Here is a 22,304-nt window from a genome sequence, read left to right on the forward strand (position 1 = left end):
CATCTGTATATCGTTAGGAAACAACTCACATACTGGCACAGCCCACTACTTTCTTCATAACGATCATGTCTTCCTTACAGCTTCCTTCAATTCATTGTTGATAATTCTTCCGGGTTATATGGCCGTGGTCCATGGAATTCTTCTACTCCTAACGTTTCGTCCAATACTACGGTGGACAACCTCAGAGGTATGGGTGGTCCTGCTGGGTCCTGTCGACTAACTAAGGTGGAGAGAAAGGCCCTCAGGGATTTAAATGCGGACGAAGGAATAGTTGTTCTTCCATCTGATAAAGGCAATGCCACTGTGGTTATGAACAAAGAGGACTGCAGAAGTAAGATTTTGGATCTATTAGTGGCGGGACATTACAATAAACTTAGAGGAGACCCGACGGCTGTTATTGTGAGGAAAACTAATACGTTGATAAAGTCTTCTACTTCCATTCCACAGAAGGATAAAAAAGTTTTGCTAAGGAGTGAAGCTAAGTGTCCCAGACATTATGGTTTACCTAAAGTTCACAAAATAAATCTCCATCTGAGACCCATTGTTAGTGCAGTTGATTCCCCTACTTATCGAATATCTAGGTATCTAGCTACTCTTCTACAACCATACATTGGTAAGACTGATTCTTATGTGAGGGATTCACGTCATTTTATTGAGAAAATTGAAGGTCTAACCTTGGCTCCTGAAGGCATTCTGGTCAATTTTGTATCTCTGTTTACTATGATTCCGGTCAATGAAGTTATGATTTACATAACGGAAGTTTTCCCTAAACATTTGACCGCTCTGTTTAGACACTGTCTCACATCTAGCCAGTTTCAGTGGGATGAGGAGTTTTATGAGCAAGTGGATGGTGTTGCCATGGGTAACCCGTTGAGCCCTGCGATTGCCAATTTTTATGTGGAGAAATTTGAACAATTAGCGTTGAATAAAGCAAATAAGAAACCATGTTGTTGGTACCGTTATGTAGGCGACACATTCGTGGTTTGGACACACGGTAAAAAGCCTTAGACGAATTTTTTGATTATCTTAATAGCATAAACCCTAAAATTCAGTTTACCATTGAAGTGGAGAAAGACCAGGCTATTTCGTTTCTCGATGTGCTAGTCATGGGACAGACCGATGGCAGTCTAAAACATAAAGTGTTTCGGAAGAGGACATATACTGATAGATACTTAAATAAGAACTCCAATCATCACCAACAACAAAAAAGAGGTGTAATCAAAAGTTTAGTGGACAGGGCAAATCGTATTTGTGCACCGGAACATCTGGATACGGAACTGAATCATCTGAAACAGGCCTTAGAAAAGAATGGGTACTCAAACAAAGAAATTAATAGAGTTTTAAGACCTAATTACAGCAGGCCAAAGGACAAGGATGGTACACCGCAATGGAAGAACAAGGTGTCTTTGCCTTTCATTAGTAAGGTTACAGATCGAATCGGCAAAATTTTGCTGAAACATAAAGTAAAACCAGTATTCAAACCTACCAGAAAAATAGGACAAGTATTTCGTTCTCTTAAAGATAGAATGCCACCATTATCATCTAGCGGTGTGCATAAAATTCCGTGTACTTGTGGCAAGATCTATATTGGTACTACGAAAAGAAGTGTGGATACAGGGATAAAGGAGCATAAAAGTCTTTGCCGACTGGGAAAAATAAATAAATCGGCCGTTGCGGAACATGCACTTCAGTCAGGTGACCATGTAGTTAAGTTTTCTGAAACTACAGTTTTAATTACTACCACGAACTATTAACCACGACTGTGTAGGGAGGCTATTGAAATTTATAAACATGAAGATAATTTTAATAGAAAAGAAGAGGCCTTGAAATTAAGCGAGATATGGACAGTGGCGTTACAGAATCGATAAGTGATTCTTATCTATGATGGACTATTAGCGATAGTTACATTTTATCTTTGACTAGTTTTCTCTCTGCTACTATGTGCAAGCTAGACCACGCCCACTTTCCTCAGTATTTAGGCCGCTCTCCGACGTCCGACTCGTCAGTCGACAGGACTCAGCAGGACCAGCCATACCTCTGAAGATGTCCAACGTAGTATTGGACGAAACGTTAGGAATAGAAGAATTCCATGGACCACGGTCATATAACCCGGAAGAATTATCAACAACAGTACCATCCGGTCGTGAAAGCCTTCATTGTATGATTCCTTCAATTTGACCTGTTCTACAATTCCGTCACTGCCGGTTTCCCCTCGCTGCTTGAAAATAGATCATACTTATATCTGTAGCTGAACCATATTCACTAAGAAGGGAAAATATGTAATTCCGTTCCATGTCATCAAAAGCTTTCTCTAAATCTTTTATCTAAGGGGAAAAATTTCTCGGAGGAACACTGTCAGATCAGTAGTGACATACAAAACGGTGAGAAATGTGCTTTAATTTGTCTCTGCAGCATTGAGGATGTATAAAGCAATCGTGGCGACGGTGGTCAGCAATGTGAGTCGGAGATGCCCGCATTATAAGCATGGTTCAATTTCAAGAGCGTTTCAATCATCGCTCGTAGCTGCATGTCCGCAGCAGACGGTGTTTGGAATAAATAACAACGGTGATGCAGCTTTTCTCACTGTCGGTCCCCCCTCCAGCGGCTTGTCGGATTCATATACATATACGGTACGTCACTGAGCGGACTTCCACGAATCTTCAAACCCTTGCAGGCAGTATCCCATCTGTCCATGACAGAGCCCCGATGATTTCAGCCTTTGATTATCGTACCAGACGTCTCTGAAAATAATCTCTTCGCAGTTAGTGAACCGCAGTTTCTTTTCCGAATTACGTCTTAAAAATTCAAAACACGTAATGCGGGGTGTTTCAAAATGATACACCAGTTTCACTAGTTTAAACCTTCTACTTGTCGGGCGTGATGACCTAGCGGTAAAGCGCGTGCCCGGAATACGAAAGATCGATGCGCAGAGTCCAGGTCGCATCAAAGGAATTTTCAGTCTGTCTTCAATCCAGCCTTCCCCTCTCAGCGATGCGAGGACTCACCAAAAAATACGTGTAGTTTGGATTCCACGTTAAACTTTCCCTCGTTCGATAATTGGGATAGAATAGGGTCACGCAAGTGGCCTAAGTAGAATCGAAGTGAAAGGCCTGCACTTGTCCATTCAGCTACACGAAATTATCATCACCTTCTACACGAATGACGTTAGAAACTTGAGGTAAATTTCGGGTTACACAAAAGAGTACTGATTTTTATTTTCAAAAGAATCCTAAGATACTGTCGGAAAAAATAATTAATGTAGAGTAACGAAATTTCGGGAATAAATTTGTCTAGTTGAAATATTAAATTGGAAGATCATAGGTTACTGTAAGTACGAGATAAGCCATTGCAAAGGTGAAACAAATAACCGTTGTAACCGAAAGAATACAAACATGTAAACGTGCATGCATTGTGTTGCACAGGTGCCGGATGTCAGTTAGTGGGTTGGAGTTCCATGCCTGTTGCACTTAGTCGGTCAATACGGGGACGCTTAATGCTATTTGTGGATGATGCTGGAATTCTCGTCCGATGATGTCCCATATGTGCTCGATCGGAGACAGAGCTTGTGCTCGAATAGGCCAAGGCAGCATGTTGACAATCTGTAGAGCATGCTGGGCGGCAACAGCGTTATGTGGGCGAGCGGTATCCTGCTGGAAAGCACCTTCTGCAATGCTGTTCGTGATTGGCAATACAACAGGCCGAATCATAAGACTGACGTACAAACTTGAGTCGGAGGGCGTGGGATAACCACGAGAGAGCTCCTGCTGTCATACGAAATGAAGCCCCAGCCATAACTCCAAGTGATAGGTCCAGCGTGTTGAAATAAAACAACCCCTTGTTTTACATTCCTTTTTGGATATCCTAATAAAAACTCTCCGAAGAGCCAATTTATTGAAAGATCTGGAATTCCAGTTGTATCTAGTATACCAGAACAAAATAAGCGATTTCGTCTAATACATTGCTGTTGTTGTGGCCTTCAGTCCAGAGCCTGGTTTGATGCAGCTCACACAACCACACGAACTGGCAGCTTACACACGGCGCCAAGTTAAACTTTCAGCTTCGTTGCGTTAGTTATTTCTGTCTTCATTTATGTAAAACACGCAGTTTTGTGATATCGAATGACTGTTATGTCAGAATTCGATAGCGGCAGGGTCGTCGTGTATCGAGATTAAATTTTATCGTTTCAGTATATTGCCGGTCGCGATGGCTGGGATGTCACCACTGCCACGCGAAAATAGAACGATGAGTTCAGGAGCGCCATATTCAACGACACGCAAGATCTGAACGGCCCCACGCAACTACACTACTGGCCATTAAAATTGCTACACCACGAAGACGACGTGCTACAGACGCGAAATTTAACCGACAGGAAGAAGATGCTGTGATATGCAAATGGTTAGCGTTTCAGAGCATTCACACAAGGTTGGCGCCAGCGGCGACACCTACAACGTGCTGACATCAAGAAAGTTCCCAACCGATTTCTCATACACAAACAGAAGTTGATCGGCGTTGCCTGGTGAAACGTTGTTGTGATGCCTCGTGTAAGGAGGAGAAATGCGTACCATCACGTTTCCGACTTTGGTAGAGGTCGAATTGTAGCCTGTCGCGATTGCGGTTTATCGTATCGCGACATTGCTGCTCTCGTTGGTCGAGATCCAATGACTGTTAGCCGAATATGGAGGGTAATACGGAACGTCGTGCTGGATCCCAACGGCCTCGTATCAGTAACAGTCGAGATGACAGGCATCTTATCCGCCTGGTTGTAACGGATCGTGCAGCCACGTCTCGATCCCTGAGTCAACAGATGGGGACGTTTGCGAGACAACAACCATCTTCACGAACAGTTCGACGACGTTTGCAGCAGCATGGACTATGAGCTCGGAGACCATGGCTGCGGTTACCCTTGACGCTGCATCACAGACAGGAGCGCCTGCTATGGTGTACTCAACGATGAACCTGGGTGCACGAATGGCAAAACGTCATTTTTTCGGATGAATCCAGGTTCTGTTTACAGCATTATGATGGTCGCATCCGTGTTTAGCGACATCGCGGTGAACGCACATTGGAAGCGCGTATTCGTCATCGCCATACTGGCGTATCACCCGGAGTGATGGTATGGGGTGCTATTGGTTATACGTCTCGATCACTTCTTGTTCGCATTTACGTCACTTTGAACAGTGAACGTTACATTTCAGATGTGTTACGACCCGTGGCTCTGCCCTTCATTCGCTCCCTGTGAAACCCTGCATTTCTGCAGGATAATGCACGACCGCATGTTGCAGGTCCTGTACGGCCCTTTCTGAATACAGAAAATGTTCGACTGCTGGCATGGCCAGCACATTCTCCAGATGTCTCACCAAATGAAAACGTCTGGTCAATGGTGGCCGAGCAACTGGCTTGTCACAACACGCCAGTCACTACTCTTGGTGAACTGTGGTATCGTGTTGAAGCTGCATGGGCAGCTGTGCCTGTACACGCCATCCAAGCTCTGTTTGACTCAATGCCCAGGCTTATCAAGGCCGTTATTACGGCCAGAGGTAGTTGTTCTGGGTACTGATTTCTCAGGATCTATGCACCGAAATTGCGTGAAAATGTAATCACATGCCAGTTCTAGTATAATATGTTTGTCCAATGAATACCCGTTTATCATCTGCGTTTCTTCTTGGTGTAGCAATTTTAATGGCCAGTAGTGTAGGATCTGAGAGAATAGACTGATTTTTCGCTCGGCCGTTACAATAGCCATGGGACAGTGATATGCTCATACACAGATGGTGGTAGTATCTCGTACACAAGGTATAAAACGGCAGTGCATTGGCGAATCTGTCATTTGTACTCTGGAAACTCATGTGGAAAGGTGTTCGACGTGATTATGGCCGCACGGCGTGAATTAACAGACTCTGAATGCGGCATAGTAGTCGAAGCTAGACGGATGGGAAATCGTTAGGGCACTCAATATTCAGTGATCCACCGTGACAGAAAGTGCCGACAATTCCAAATTCCACACGTTACGTCTGACCACTGACAACGCAATGACCGAAGGCGTTGACGACCGAGAGCAGTGGCGGTTTTGTATTCAGTGCTAACAGACGAGCAACGCTGCGTGAAATAACCGCAGAAATCAATGTAGGAATTTCGACTAACGCATGCGCTAGGACGGTGCGGCGAAATTTGGCGCAAACGGGCAGTGGCAGCAGACAACCGACGCGAGTGCCTTTGCTAACAGCACGACATGGCGTGCAGCTCTTTTCCTGGGCTCGTGAACATACCGGTTGGAAGCTAGACGACTGGAAAACCGTGATCTGGTCAGATGAGTCCCGATTTTAGTTGGTAAGAGCTGGTGGTAGGGTTTGAGTGTGGCGCAGATCCCACGAAGCCATTGACTCAAGTTGTCAACAAGGTATCTGGTGGTGGCTCAATGACGGTATGAGGCATGCTTACATGGAATGAGCTGGGTACTCTGGTCAAACTGAACCGATCATTGACTGGAAATGGTTATGTTCAGCTACTTGGATACCGTCTGTTGCCATTTGCGATGGAATTTTTATGGATGACAATGCGCCATGTCAGTGTTCCACAGTGATTCGGGACAGAGTCGAAGAACATTCTGGACAATTCGAGAGAATGATCTGGCCACACAGATCGCCCGACATGAATCCTATCGAACATTTATGAATCATAATCGAGAGGCCAGTTCGTGCACAAAATCTTGCAAAGGCATGACCTTCGTAATTCTGGCTCACTATTTCTGCGGGAGAATTGTTGAGTCCGTGTCACGTCAAGTTTCTGCATTACTCTGGGAAAAAGGAGGTCCGACAAGATATCAGGAGGTATTCCATGACTTATTTCATCTTAGTTTACATCCGCATCACTTACCTTCAGTCAGCAAGGCAACGAGCCCGACGGACGATGTCTGGAACACCGCAGAGTGTCAGCAGGGTGAACACTGATACGGCTCCCGTTGACGCGGCAGCACAGGATGGAGCGCCTAGAGTGATGCTCCCAATGACAACAATGGACATAAGACTCGCCCCACGAAGTCTTTTCAGGCCACTTGCGGCTCTCCGTACAGCATCACGGTAGAGGCATCCGAGTCTGGAGGCACCAGAGAGAGCCAACTTTGTCAGATTGCGTTCGTTATCGTCTTACGAACCCGGGGCATGTCGTGATGGTATTGGATGCTATGGGATAAATGACACTGCCACCTCTGGTTTGCATAGTCATTAAGTCAGACAGCAGGCTGTGCCGTATCTTTGATGTCACTGTGACATAATGCAAGAACAGATCACGCAAGACTGTATGTTCCTGCGTGCATTACGTGTTCCTACCACCATCGTATGAGAGTACGTTCAGCACTGTCGAAAAAATGGTTCAAATGGCTCTGAGCACTATGGGACTTAACATCTTAGGACATCAGTCCCCTAGAACTTAGAACTACTTAAACCTAACTAACTTAAGGACATCACACACATCCAGGCCCGAGGCAGGATTCGAACCTGCGACCGCAGCGGTCGCGCGGTTCCACACTGAAGCGCCTAGGACCGCTCGTCCACAGCGGCCGGCTCAGTACTGTCGAACATGACCCTTTTGGTGGTCCTGGTGTTATGGGGTGGGGAGCCATAATAATCCATGGGCGCACTGGCCTCTAAATCCATGAAGCAGGTGCTCTACATCTATATCTACATCCGTATCTACATTCTGCAAACCACTGCGAAGTGCACAGCAGAGGGTACATCCCATTGTACCAGTTATTAGTGTTTCTTCCTGTTACATTCTCGTACGGAGCGGGGGAACAATGATTGATTGTATTGGTCTGTGCGTACCGTAATTATTCTAATCTTATCCTCACGTCCCTATGTGAGCAATACCTAGGGGCTTGTAGTATGTTCCCAAAGAATCCTTTAAAGCCGGTTCTTGAAAATTTGTCAATAGACTTCTCGGGATAGTTTACGTCTGTCCTCAAGAGTCTTCCTGTTCAGTTCCTTCAATATCTCTGTGACACTCTCCCACGGATCAAGCAAACGTGTGACTATCGTGCTACCGTTCCTTCTATTAATTCAATATCCCCTGTTAGTCCTATCTGATGCGGGTCCCACACACTTGAGCAATATTCTAGTACCGGTCGCACGAGTGATTTTTATGCGATCTCCTTCGTAGACTACTGCACTTCCCCACTGTTCTACCAATAAACCGAAGTCTACCACCTGCTTTACCCCGACTGAACCTATGTGATCAATCCACTTCATGTCCCTACAAAGTTTTACACCCAGGCATTTGTTTGAGTTGGCCGATTCCAACAGTAACTTATCGATGTTGTAGTAATAGGTTACTACGTTTTTTCGTTTTGTGACGTGCACAATTTTACACTTCTGATAATTTAAAGCAAGTTGTCGATCTCTGCACCACTTTGAAATCTTGGCAGCATCTGACTGAATATTTATGCAGCTTCTTTCAGATTTTACTTCATAACAGATAACAGCATCATCTGCAAAAAGCCTTATTTTACTATTAACATTGTCTGAAAGATCACTAATATACACCATGAACAGCAGGGGTCCCAACACACTTCCTTGGGGCACACCCGAAGTTACTTCTGCATCTGACGATGACTATAATATCCTCACTCCCACAAAGTCCTCACTCCAGTCACAAATTTGACTTGATACCCCATATGATCAAATTTTCGACAATAAGTGAAGGTATGGTTCTAAGTCAAATGCTTTTAGGGAATCAATAAATGCGGCATCTACTTAATGGCATTGATCCAAAGCTTTTAGTATGTCATGTGAGAGAAGTGCTACTTGGGTTTCACATTATCGGTGTTTTCGAAATCCATGCTGGTTGGCATTGAGGAGGTGATTGTGTTGAAGATACCCGATTATGTTTGAGCCCAGAATATGTTCTAAGATTCTACAACAAATCGATGTCAAGGATACTGGACGATAGTTTTGTGGGTCACTTCTACCATCATTCTTATAGATGGGCGTGACTGTGCCTTTTTCCAATAACTGATGACTGTTTTTTATTCAAGGGATCTACGATAGGTCACAGTTAGAAGAGGGGCTAACTCAGCCGAAAATTCAGTATGGAATCATACAGGGTTTTCATCGCGTCCTGGAGCTTTGTTCAGTATTAACGATTTTAGCTGTTTCTCAATATCGCTGACACTAATACTTATTTCATTCATCTTTTCGGTGGTACGAAGATTAAACTGGGACAATTCCCCTGAGTTTTCCTTTGTAAAAGAACATTTGGAAATGGAGTTAAGCATTTCAGCTTTTGATTTGCTACCCTCAATTTCAGCTCCTGTCTCATTCACTAGGGTCTGGACACTAATTTTGGTGCCACTAACAGCCTTTACATACGACCGGAATTTCTTTGGGTTCTGTGAAAGGACAATATTCTGCTACGGTAGTCATTGAAGGCATCATGCATTGCTCTCTTGACAGCTATACACGTTTCATTCAGAATCTCTCTATCTACACATGTATACTTTGTTTTATATCTGTTATGCAGTAATCTCTGTTTCTGTAGAAGTTTCTTTGCAGTGACTGTATACCATGGAGGTTCCCTTCCATTATGAACTGTTCTGCTGGGTACATATCTATCCAGTGGAAATGGAAATGAGCGTTTGGCGTCATTGGCCTGAAAGCCAATGACTGGGGCAGGTCCGTCCTCCTTGCTACAGGTCTTATTACATTCGACGCTACACTGGACGACCTGCGCGCCCTGTGGGGATGAAATGATGATGAAGACAACACAATACCCAGTCCCTGAGCGGAGAAAATCCCCGACCCAACCGGGAATCGAACCAGGGGCCCTTAGGCGGCAGTCCGTCACGCTTACCATTCAGCTATCGGGGCGGACATCTATCCAGTGCAAGGTCAACTATTCTTTTAAACTTGAACCAGAGATCCTCTACATGCCCCTGCCCTGTGCTGAAAGTTTCGAGTTCCTCATTGAGATATGACAACAATGATTTTTGTCTAGTTTCCACAAGTGCGTCGTTTCATGGGGTGCATTCGGCCCTGACTTAATTTTATGGATGACATTATTGACCGCAGTGAACAGCTCAGGTGGAAGAGCTTTTGTAAGCAGAGGATATTCGGCGGATGAACTAGCCTGCTCGTTTCCCTGACTTAAGTTAGGGAGACGTATTGCAGCAGGGCCGTGTGCAGTGCACCAACGACGATCCAGCGTTGTCAACTGCGCTACTGAAGGAATGGAACGCCCCACCGCAACAACTGCATAGCAGCCTCGTAGCGAGTATGGGAGCACGTTGCAGAGCATACAACGCCGCCCGTGCCGGCCGCGGTTTTTTATAGGCGCGCAGTCCGGAACCGCGCGACTGCTACGGTCGCAGGTTCGAATCCTGCCTCGGGCATGGATGTGTGTGATATCCTTAGGTTGGTTAGGTTTAAGTAGTTCTAAGTTCTAGGGGACTGATGACCACAGATGTTAAGTCCCATAGTGCTCAGAGCCATTTGAACCATTTGAATGCCGCCCGTGGGGCTCACACTCTCTATTAAGAACCGCGTTCTTCTCTTGTAATATCCAGGCGCCCGTCATGCATTGCGATGACTTCATCGTAATTATTGTCTTTCTATAAAAGAGCCATTGCTGTTCGTCTACAAATGATCATGCTTGACAATCATGGACATTTCCACACAAGGCGAGATGCCGGAACACGCAATGCCCCCAGGCACCGTGTGGAACGTGATAGTTTTGATGGTCCAGGAGTTATGATATGGGCAGGCATAATGTTACGTGGGTGTACTGCGCCACTTTTGTTGGGTAATGCCCTTAGCGTTGGACGACATGTGTAACTTACTCTCTAAAGTCCCTACGTACTGCTAAAATTGCACTCTGCAGCCTACCTTATGGTGTGTGGCAGAGGCATCTCTCCTTTCCTGTTTCAGTTACGAATGGTCAGCTGGAAGAACCATTGTCGGTGAGCGTCCGTGTGAGCTCGAATTATTTCTAAAGTAGGAACTTAGTGGTACTCCGTCTCCTTTTCCTATTGAACCTAAATCGCCAACATCCATCTTTTTTGTGCAAATAGAATTAACTGAAGGGTAGCATAATGGAAAAATCTGACTTGAAAAATAAGAGCCATCCTACTATCGAAACTGAAGGCGCAGTTAGTATGAGTTGGAACTTAACTAGACGAATAGAACAAGGTGTTCTGCTAGCCGCAAAGGAATACAAAGGGGTACGTCATAGAATGAATCGTCGATTTCTCTACTCATTGCCAACTTAAATATTACACTGAAGAGAACATTTTACTCCTAGTGAAACGTCCCCTTTTGAACAATTGTACAAGACTGTGCTTAAACTCACACACAATATTTTTAGCGCAACGCAATCTGACTTTCAATAATCCCTACAAAAGAATGGCCCTGACTAACATTAACCTATACCTTTCACAAATCACTTACCTCACAAAAATCTTCGTTACTCGAACTACTGCAATACAGCGAGTGCCACTACTGCCAGCTAAAGAAAAGATTCAAACTACGGAAGGCACTAACTACTGATAGACATAGTTAGCAAATGAAAGATTTTAATAGAGAACAAAAAATGTATTTACCTTAATAGTGTTGGAAACTGCCCAGCGCTACGCGCTGTTAACATCCAACTGCCCAACACTACAATGGCAGACAACAATCCAAACTGGCCACAGACTGCACACAGCACAGGCAGTGATTTTCATACAGAGTGCTACATAACATTGCCAATAAGAAAACATAAACAGCCTACTTACATAGCCCCCACGCTCCCCACAAAAAATTTTACAAATTGTTTTGGGCAGTGGCCAATAGTGATTTGATAAAACTTTTCATAATTACAATAACAAAGATATCAAATGCACACACTTATTGATACAATGTTGGTCAAAAGCTAAAATTTTCTCACAGTCCATAAAGACAGTCCTGATCATTCATCACAGTAAAATTGCAGTGTTTTTTTTCTCAAAGTCTGAGCAGTAAAAGAAAATGCACACGGAAGTAGTGGATTTCCATGCAATCTTGAAGAAGTAGTGTTGTCCTTCCAACGGAAAGATAGTGCTGACTCTTGACATGCAGACAGGTAATGGGCCACCACAGAGCAAACCCACAGCAGAGTCAGTCGAAATTTTGAACAGTATTGGTAGGTAGGTCAATACAGAGCACACCTCCTGTAATCCTGGTAGAGATTACGGTATTGGTGGGCCACCAGAGGTGCAGACCCACTGCAGTTCTTGTAGAAATAATGGTACTGGTGAGTCAGCAAAGGTGTAGACCCACTGTAGTCCTTGTAGAGATAATGGTATTGGTGGGTCATCAAAGATGCAGACCCACTGTAGTCCTTGTAGAGATGGCCAGCAGCCATCTGTTGTGACTGTGCAGGTGCACAATCACCATTGAAGAGTCTTGCGGATAATATAGAAAGTCTATAACCACCACTTGTGCACTCACAAAGTTTTTGGAATTGTCCTTAGAACCAGCAATACTGTTATCCAGTCCCTTGCTGAATTATTAATACACATACAAACACTAACAGTCCCTACTTCTCACATATTGTCCATATACTACGACCAACAGAAATGTGTGCAGTGAAATGTAACTTACAAGTTAATAATATGATGAACTGGTATCAATTACAATTTTATAACATAAGAATACAACAACAACGGTACATAATACATCATTAAAAACATAATAATACAGATAACATTTGTAGTAATTGGGGCTTTACAAAAGAATAGGAATAAACATATACATCAGTGTTACAGGAATTATGACATAAGTAAATACATAAAAGATCAGAGTAACTTTCGAAACAACAACTTCACACCTGAGCATTAAAACAGAACAGAATTAATAATGTCTAACATCTTTACAAAGTAAATAACATATTATTAATGCAAATTATATTTGAGGATAACAGTATTCCTCATCATAGTAAATGTAGCTTAGTACTAGAAAAATTCTACAACATAAATTTTATTGGCTAAACACATAAAGACAGGAAAAACACAAAAATGCAAGAGTACACAAACACATAGCAGAATAACACAGGGGGAAAGGACAGGGCTTGTTTTCAGTGTAACATTTGGTACTGCAGTATTTTGCAAACAAAACCTTTTTTTTCTTGGAGATCTCCCTTCATTAATGATTATTCCCAAAAGGTCCTATCTATACCTGCTTTCTGTACTTTTTTCGTATAACTTCTCAATGCATTTCTTCCAATTCATTGCAACTCATTCTCTTATATAGTCTACCCCCTCTTAAGCTAACTTAAATCTACTGAGCTCAGATGCTAAACTAAGGGTCGAGGCAATGCAGCAGTACAAAACAATTAACACAAACAGCAATGACAAAATATTCAAATTTGCCAAGCAAGCAGCAATATTACAACTAATATAACGCAATGAGCAGCAAACAATAGAAATAAATCAGTAGTAAAACTGGCTTAACAGAGTAATGTAAAGTGAAATTTAGTAGCACTATGCCTGGCAAACAGCAGCAGCAAATGCAATAAATTATATCTAAATATGACAAAGCTCAAGCAGAAAAATATTACAGTAAAGACATCAATGCAGATAAGGGAAATGTCTATTCACATCTTAATGTCTATGTAATTAAAGTGGTGCACCACAACTTATTCTACAAAATAAATTACCAAGTACTTGAAAAGAAAATTATGAATGCAGTTCCTGTGAAGGTAAATGTCTTTTTGTGCTCCCTCATTTTTTTGAAAAAAATTATTATTTACTCGATCTGTAGACAGAAAATATTTATATTAGTACATCTATAAATTTTATTTTAACCAGTGCTGCAGTGCAGCTAGAAACTAGATATTAATCAAATTGAGTAAATAAATACATAAAGCAAGCCATATGGCATTTCTCTCAACTAGCAAGACAATAGCCATGAAATGTTTCTCGTCATTTCATTAGGCAATTTAGTAAATATCATAAATTAAGAGCTCCACAGTGTAATCATATGTTTTCAATTTCGACCTTGTCGTTTTTGCGATGCTTTCTACAAAGGAATGTCAATAGCGAGGATAATGGCATCTTTTTTTCTCCACCTGTGCCTCTGAAAGGCACTCGCTAATGGCTTCTTTCCAGGCGACAGTCGCCCATCTGGGTGCCCACGACGCATTACGTGAAGGTCACTTAACTTTCTTACCGAAATATTTACGACACCAGTTTGCACAACAGTGACAGTCTCACATAAAAAATTTCACAGGTCGAGAATTAGCATTGCAAATGTGTAGAAACAAAATCCTATGAATATAAAAGTGTCCAAAAAATTTTCAGTGGCATTGTGATACATTCACACATGTACACACATTTCATAATTCTAAAGTATGATTCTTGGTTTCCAACATCCTTTTCCACAAATCAGAGTCCCTAACCACTACTCATTATTCCTTACTTCATTAAACATATACATATTCATCGACACTTCTTCAATATTTCATCATGAGAAATACGTAGCATAATAAACATTCCTCAACAACATAATACACATTGTCGTCATAATAATAGCAACATAACAGATCAATCATATCTCAAAATCGTCGTAGCTTTCTGAATATTTTAAAACCTACAAAAAATTCTCTGCTCATTTCAAAAGTGTCATCTACTTCAAACGTACTTTAAGAATCATGCTCCCTTACCAAATACATCATTCAAAGCTCTCATAGTATCACAATGGTTCCAATAAAATATGAACAGTTCACAAAGTACAGACAAAATACAATTTCATAAGTGTGAAGTTACCCAACTGTGTAATTGCGTAGACATGTGTCACTGATGTAGTAAAAAAATGTTTGTTTCTCTGTTAAATAATCAGGTAGCTGTGTAATTCTGTGTTGGAGAAATATGGTACCAATGTGTAAAGTCGTATAAGCAAATACCATATTAGCTAGGGCTCCTTGTGCTTGCCACACTCATGGTACACAAAGTAAGCGTGTACCCCCCTGAGGATTAATGTAATTATACCCTCAGGTGTTACAGATTCCAGCAATGGAATGAAATGTATCATGGAAAACTTTCTTTGTAATTCAAAAATCTTGAAAAATAAATGGCTTAAGTACAAAATTAATCTCTCAAATGTGTGTCCTGTAGCGCTAAATGTGCGTCTTGCTGTAAGATAATTCTGTGGAAGTGTCGTAGTTATCGTCCTCTGTAAGTAAAGTTCTGCTGAAGTCAATATACTTACCTCATCATAAACGAAAGTGAAATGCTTTGCGTATGGATACCGTATTTATTACGTACCTTACCATGATCAAGAAAGTATTATAATGTAACGTATTGTTGTGCTACGAAAAAGGCTGTCTCATTGTAGCTATACCACAAAAGTTACTACTAAAACATGTTTTACTTTCCAGAATAATACAGAAAAACTGTGCAGAAATAAAACAGAAACACTGCAAAAGCAACATTGTATATAGTCACTCATTAGTAGCGTCGTGATAAAATCGTGTAGCTGCCACATAAACTTACCACTGTGTCATCTGGTATCTCACAGAAAGTACTTTAAATCCAGAATGTATCTTCAAGTAAACCAAAATGTTGCATTAAAATCTCATTAGCAGTACTGGTAAATGTTCTAAGTATGTAAGCCTCATAGTCGTTACATAATCGTGCAACTAACAAGCAAGAATGTACACACACAATAACACTGTGACGTCTGTTCACTATAACAATGTATTCGTAATTTCTGTTTAAATAAGCTCTCTTGGTTCTTGATTGGGTATTTAACTTCAAACATTGTTGCATGGTAACAGTATCTAAGTCTGACAATGCATACTAGAAATGTGAAGTGAAGAGTTTTATGGCAAAGACAAAGTTAAAAAGTAGATTATCTTTCAATAAACGGTTTTACATGTGAAATGTGGTGTAAACCTTTACTCTTCCTAGTACGCTGAGTTTCAACTTCAATGCAATTATCATGCAGTATACGTCCATTGTAAACTAGAAAGAATTTGTGACTCAAGTGTTTCTTCTTATGTGACAATGACTGAGCTTTAATGAGAACTTTCTGACCAATATATAATTTCTTTGCATTTGCTTTACGGTGTAGTTTACTCCTTTTGTCTGCTGCAGAATTTATATTTTTAAGAGCCAAGTCAATTATGTCTTTGTGTCTAAGTTTACGTGTATTCGGGAAAGGTACAAGCTCTCTGATTCCGTTTGGTGGTTCTTCATTCTTCAGTACAAGAGTAGGTGGTAAAGCAGTGGAGTCATGAGACATTTCATTCAGCACGTTTTGAAATAAGTGTAAATATCTGTCCCAATGCTGATGCTTTCTGTGACAATAAAGTCTGCAAAGCTTATTGATTTCTTTCATAATCCGTTCGGAGGGGTTACAATGTGGTGAGTACAATGAAATAAAAACAGGTTTGATTTTATGATTCCGAAGCATGCGTGACCAAACAGCAGATCTGAATTGCGGTCCGTTATCTGAAATGACTTTACTAACGTGTCCAACTTCACGTAAGAAATTTTTAACAAAGGCGTTGGGTACAGACCGTCCAGTGGCTTTACGTAACGGAGTGAAAGAGACAAATGTTGAAGTAAGTTCAACAGGCGACTAGAACGTACGAAAATCCATTAGATGTTCTGACAAGCGGTCCCAAGAGATCAACAGCAGCAAATTCTTTTAATTTAGAAGGAATGATAGGAAACAGCGGAGCACGATGGGAGATAGTAGATGGTTTCGCCTTTTGACAAAGTTTACAAATAGACAAGACTCTTCGAATTCTCTTTTCCATATTGTTAAAATAACAAGTCGTCCGAAGAATATGATAACATTTTCGTGGACCAAAATGTGCGTAGCTGAAATGAATGTACCAAATGAGCTTATTAACAAAATCATCTGGAATGCAAAGAACCCATAGCTTGTCATCAACAGTGCAGCGTTTGAACAGTATGTTGTTACTCACCACATAATAATGCCGAATCTGTGTGTGTGTCTTTCATGCCATTTACTTTTGATGTCTTTCCAAATCGGATCTTTATCTTGTTCATGAGCAATGTCCTTTAAAGATGTGGTGATGAAGTTTTCAAAGGCGACTTGCTGAATGTAAAGAATACTGAAATTTTTCTCGAGGTTACCTTCTGTGTTACTTTTCTCAAGCCCAGCCGGTGCGCGTGACAGTGCGTCCGCAACAATGTTCTCCTTGCCGGGAATGTAGACTATTGTGAAGTGGAATTCTTGCAGAAACAATGCCCAACGTTTTAACCTGTCATGATTTAATTTTGAAGACATAAGAAATTGTAATGCACAATGATCACTGTATACTTTTACGTGCTTACCAGAAAGAAAGAAACGGCGTTTGTTAAATGCCCAAACGCTAGCTAAAGCTTCTAATTCAGTAACGGAATAATTTTTTTCAGATTTTGTTAGCACTCGGCTAGCAAAAGCAATGGTTTTCTGAACGGTGGTGTCATTTTCTATGGCTTCTTGAAATAAATGGGCACCAAGACCGACTTTAGAAGAATCCGTGCTAAGGCAGAAATCTTGTGACAGATCTGGATGAGCTAGTATTGGCGCGTTAAGTAACGCTTCTTTCAAAGAATTGAATTCCAACTGTGATTGTTCGTCCCGGTTCCAAATAGTATTTTTTCCAGCGAGAGAACAAAGTTTTGGTGTAACAAGAATTTGCATATTCAGAAAACGACGGTAAAAATTTACGAGACCTAGAAAACTGCGTACTTGTTTTTTTGTGGATGGAACTGGAATGGCTCTGATTGCTTCTAACTTTTCAGGATCCAGCTGAATGCCTTCAGAAGAAATAATATGTCCCAAAAAACTCACCTTTGACCTACCGAATTCAGACTTTTCCAAGTTAACTGTAATTCCAGATTCTGCAAAAATACGTAACAAACTGTCGAGGATGTGATTATGTTGTTCCCATGAAGCTTCTGCTATTAGAATATCGTCCACATATAAGGTGATGTGACGTTTTAAGAACTCAGGTAATATGGAATTTAGCCCGCGAATGAATGCTGCCGAATAAATTTTCAAACCAAAAGGAAGTTTCCGAAACTGATAACAAACGCCGAAACAAAGGAAAGCTGTGTATTTTCTACATTCTGGATAAAGTTCGATCTGATAAAAACTGGATCGTAGATCAATGGAAGACAACACTTTTACACCATTAAAATTTTGAAGAAGTTCTTCCAACGTTTGCGGCCTGTCTGTTTCAGGAATAATGATAGTATTGATTTGTCTCGAATCTAAGACAAGCCTGATCGATCCATTTTTTTCTCAACAACATGTAATGGATTGTTGTATGAGCTTACTGCAGGCTCAATGAGGCCCTTGTCAAGCATAGATTGTATTATTGTTCTAACACGGTCCCTATAATGTGCCGGAATTACGTATGGTCTAACACAAAATTTAGTATGCTCACGAACACGAAATTGGTATTGAAATCCCTTGATTGTTTCTGTTTTGTGAGTAAAAACTGTGGAATGTGCTTGTAAAATCTCAAAAAGGTCCTGCCTATCAGTGTCATTACAATTCTCAATTGTTTGAATTTTATTCTGAATTAACTCATTAGTATCAAATGTGTCGTCGATATCATCCCTGTCAGTACTTGCAGAGTAATTGTTAGTGTCTAGTTCCGTAGAAAATTCCGAACTGTTGTCTAACAGAGGGTAAAGCCGATTAATTTCCTCGTCATGGTTTGAGAGCCAATCTTCAAATTTCAAAGCTATTGACTTACCTTCTTTCTCTAAACTTATTTCAGCATCGAGAAAGTTTAAGATTGCTTTGTATTCATTCAAAAAGTCTACTCCCAGTATAATTTCCGTCGACAATAATGGAACAATAAGAAAGTTCATAGAGAAGCTGTGGCTTTGACAAAAGAATTCTAAGTTGGTTTGTTGGCGTACATCTATACGTTTTCCAACGATTGCACCTTGTAATTTAATCTTACGTAACGGAAGTGTGGGGCAATCGTTCGATTTGTTGCATTTGCTAAAGGCTGTTTCACTAATTACTGAAATGGGACTGCCAGAGTCAAATACTACAGTAAATTTTACGTCATTTACTGTAATGTGAATCACAGGATATGCAATGTTGTTATGTTTAACGTCGTGTTCCTGGAGTAAGATGTCCCTAATGTCTTCCATTTTTACGTAATTACTAGCTACGGCAGCTGCGTCGTCAGTTTCATACGTACGTTTTGTGGCTGCCAGCGCGTCGTTATTGGGATTTGGAGACCTAACTTCTACAAATTCACCTTGTCGAGAGGGCCCTGCTCTGTTTGAATCCCGCCAGTTCTGATGCAATTCAGATCTGTCGTTACGATCATATCGTGTGTCGTCATGTCGGTAGATTCCATAGTTTCTTTCTTGTCGGTCACGTGGTGGAGAATTTCTCCCTGAATCGTAACTCCGCGCTGGACCGTTGCGTCTAAAGTTATTCTGTCTCCCCTGATAATGTTTATTTTGGTTCCTATATTGTCTGTTTCTCTGATTGTCTCTGTGATAGTCACTACCACGGAGAGGTGATCTTTCCCTGTAATTATTACTACTCTGCCAACGGTTGTCATACGGGTGGTGTCTGTTTTGGTCACGATTTGTGTTGTGAGAATAGCCTTGTCGCGTCCAGTTATTATTTCTTTCATCGCGGAATTGCGACGGATGTGACCTGTAATTGTTGTGTTCCTGTTTTCGCGTTCCGCGATTATCAGTGTCAATTTCTAATTCTTGCAAGAGTCCCTGAAAAGCTTCAATGTCGTCTTTGCAACGTCCTGCCAGAATAATATGTCGTAAATGTTCAGGCAATTTGATTAAGAAAATGCGGATGAGTCCTGAGGGGCTGTATGGGTTTGACAGGTACTGATTCTTGTGCAACATGTCTTCAAAATATTTCACAAGACTGGAAAATTCAGGTTGTTCGAAATGTTTCATCATTATGATGCTATGTTTTACTCGGTCTTGTGTAGCTTGAGACCAATATGCTGAGAGGAAGGCATGATAAAATTCTCCTTCACTGTGACAATCGTGAATGACCGATCGCATTCTTACAGCTGGTTCATTCTCTAAATAGCCACACATAAATTCTAATCTGTGCTCTAATGACCAGTTGGGAGGAAAACAATGAGAGAATTGATGGAGCCACGCTTGTGGATGAATGTCGTTGCCTGAATTCTTAAACGTTTTGAATTTACGTGTAGTAATGAACAGCTTATAGTCAAAATCATCATGTCGGCGAGTCGCATGTCGGTCATTATTACATCGTGTCGGCGGTTCCATCTCAAAATTCGGTGGACCTTGCCAATTTCTTTCATAACTTCCGAAATGCGCTGTGTTATTATTTTGTGGCTGTTCCGTATTTCTATGTCCCTCTTCCCGTATTGGGGCGTGAGTGTCCTCTGAAATACGTAATTCTTGTATTACCTGTGTCAGCTGATCTTGTACTTCCCGGATTTCTCTTTTGTACTGTGTATTGGTTTGATTTTGATTTTGTTTGAATTTTCTAATTTGTTCGCACTCTTCTGTGTCATTAAAGACTACCAGTTTTGTGTCATTCAGATTATCATCTACCTTCGTAGATAAATTATTTAGCTGATCCGAAAGTTCAACTACTTTCTCTGATAATGAACTAATTTCCTCCATCTGTCTTTCTGAACCAATTTTCAGAGTATCTACTGTGACCTTTAAGTTTTCCTGAGTTTTTGCAAGTTGCATAACCAAATCGGTAGATGCAACTGAGTCAATTTTAGCTTGCAAGGTCTCATGATTTTCATGAACAATAGTTTGCAGTTCATTTATGGCTGCTTCGTGATTCTGTAATGCATTTTCATGCCACGAAAAAATAGGTTGAAAATGCTCACAAATATGTGTTTTTACGTCATTACAGACTTTTTGACATTTCGATTCAATGTTATGTAACTCAATAGTTAAATCTTCACGTGTTTGTTCAAGCGTGGTGTCTAACTTTTGAAGATTTTGTTCCATTGCGTCTAACTGTTGCTGTGTTTGTCTCTGGTGTTGTTCCATTGTGTCTAACTTTTGAAGATTTTGTTCCATTGTGTTTAACTTTTGAAGATTTTGTTCCATTGTGTCTAACTGTTGCTGTGTTTGCCTCTGGTGTTGTTCCATTGTGTCTAACTTTTGAAGCTTTTGACCCATTTGTCGCATTAATTGTAACAACAATGCACTGGTGTCTGAAACATGTTCCTCAGTGCTTTTCGGCAGTGAATTTGCACTGGCAACATTCACATTTTGACAAGCGGAAAATGTGTCTTGACTCGTTTGAGAAAACGGTGAGAACCCAAAACCTGAGTCTACAGTATTTGCAATATTGTGTTCTGTCATTCCCGATTCCCGAGGCGAGCTGTTGCCGACCGATCGATCGATAATGCTTCCCTGTTCACTACCTGTTTCACTGTCTACACCATTATTTGACGCCCGCTCCATTTCCCTATGCACAGTTACCAAATTACTACTTTGAATATTAGTTAATTCATTACATTGTGGCGCTAACACACTGCTTTCGTCTTCACTGTCATTTCTCAGTTTACTTTGGAGCCTAGTATTACGTTTTTCACACGCCATTATTGTCACAATATTTCACACGACAACACAGACAACACAGAAAAACACAATTTGAAGAGCAAAAATATGAGGACACATTAACATAGCACTGAAAATAATATCTCTTTAATTGCAACCGCAGATGCGAAATACTTGGTGCAAATCTACATGCATGCCACAACTGTTTACTGTACAACAATGAAAGACTGCAACTACAAAGGAGATTCTCTCTACAATTACGCGCTAGCAATAAACAATAGCTACACTAATTACACAAACTACAAGAAAAAAAGCAGAAGACTCCAGTGAGGTATCCTCGGCTAAGGGTCGACATATGAAACGTCCCCTTAGAACAATTATACATAACTGTCCTTAAACTGACACACAATATTTTTAGCGCAACGCAATATGACTTTCAGTAATCCCTGAAAAAGAATGGCCCTGACTAACATTAACCTATACCTTTCACAAATCACTTACCTCACCAAAAATCTTCGTTACTCGAACTACTGCAATACAGCGAGCGCCACTACTGCCAGCTAAATAAAAGATTCAAACTACTGAAGGCACTAACTACTAATAGGCATAGTTAGCAAATGAAACAATGTATTTACCTTAATAGTGTTGAAAACTCATAATATACATAGCAGTTCACGACATCCAGTCTTACAAATTTCAAAACTCCGCCATCTCTCTCCCCACATCCACCACTGCTGGCGGCTCACCTCCAACTGCCCAGCGCTAGCGCTGTTAACAT

At 41.2% G+C, this 22,304-nt stretch overlaps 1 protein-coding gene across 1 annotated transcript in view; it reads right to left on the reverse strand.

The window, feature by feature from the left end:
* LOC124606515 overlaps nt 1–22,304 on the reverse strand; it is a 113,991-nt gene that overhangs the window by 22,011 nt on the left and 69,676 nt on the right. The window lies entirely within an intron of this gene.

Source organism: Schistocerca americana, chromosome 3, assembly GCF_021461395.2.
Source record: "Schistocerca americana isolate TAMUIC-IGC-003095 chromosome 3, iqSchAmer2.1, whole genome shotgun sequence".
Taxonomy (NCBI): Eukaryota; Metazoa; Arthropoda; class Insecta; order Orthoptera; family Acrididae; genus Schistocerca; species Schistocerca americana.